General features: G+C 56.5%; 1 pseudogene; it reads left to right on the forward strand.

The window, feature by feature from the left end:
* LOC116697306 (zinc finger protein ubi-d4-like) overlaps positions 1-32 on the forward strand; it is a 22,716-nt pseudogene extending 22,684 nt beyond the window's left edge.
* The last annotated feature ends 943 nt before the right edge of the window (positions 33-975 follow it).

Here is a 975-nt window from a genome sequence, read left to right on the forward strand (position 1 = left end):
TCTGTCCTACTCCAGAGTTGCCCAGGGTGTGAGGCGCCGGGCTGGTGTGGGGATACCCACAATCCCCCGGCTGAGCGTTGGAGTTTACCCCGGTGGACGAGAGGGTCCCTACGCCTGCGGGTGATGGGGAGGGAAAACTCTGACTGTTGTTTGTGCGTATGCACCAAACAAGAGTTCGGAGTATTCGGCTTATTGGCAGACCTTGAATGGAGTCCTGTATGGGGCTCCAGTAGGGGACTCCATAGGTCTGCTGGGGAATTCAACGCACACGTGGGCAATGATGGAGTACTTGGAGAGGCGTGATTGGGAGGAACGGCCTCCCTGATCTAAACCAGAGCGGTTGTTCGTTGTTGGACTTCTGTGCTAGTCAGGATTGTCCATCACAAACACCATGTTCGAACATAGGGGTATAAGTGTACGTGGTACCAGAGCACCCCAGGCCAAGGTCAATGATTGATTTTAATCGTTTCATCTGATCTGAGGCCGTAGTGTTTTGGACACTCGGGTGAAGAGGGGCAGAGCGTGTCAACTGATCACCATCTGGTGGTGAGTTTGGTCAGGGGGTGGGGGAAGACTCTGGACAGACCTGTAAGCCCAAACAGGTAGTGCGGGTAAACTGGGAACGTCTGGAGGAGGCCGTCGACGGACTTTCAACTCACACCTCGGGGAGTTTCGTGCATCCTGTGGAGGCTGGGGGCATTGAACCTAAGTGGACAATGTTCAAAGTTTCCTTGCTAAAGCTGCGGCGCGAGCTGTGGTCTTAGGGTCTTAGGTGCCTCAAGGGGCGGTAACCCACGAAAACCCTGGTGGACACCGGTGGTCAGGGAAGCCGTCTGAAGAAGGAGTCCGGAGGATTCCGGAGCCAGTTGCAGGGTACCGACGGGCCCGAAGGGCTGCAGCCTCTGCCGTGACAGAGGCAAAAACTTCCCTTCCCGAGCCACATCAACCAGCTCCGACTGGGGGACCCGAGGCGTC

Source organism: Etheostoma spectabile, chromosome 10 (assembly GCF_008692095.1).
Source record: "Etheostoma spectabile isolate EspeVRDwgs_2016 chromosome 10, UIUC_Espe_1.0, whole genome shotgun sequence".
NCBI lineage: Eukaryota > Metazoa > Chordata > Actinopteri > Perciformes > Percidae > Etheostoma > Etheostoma spectabile.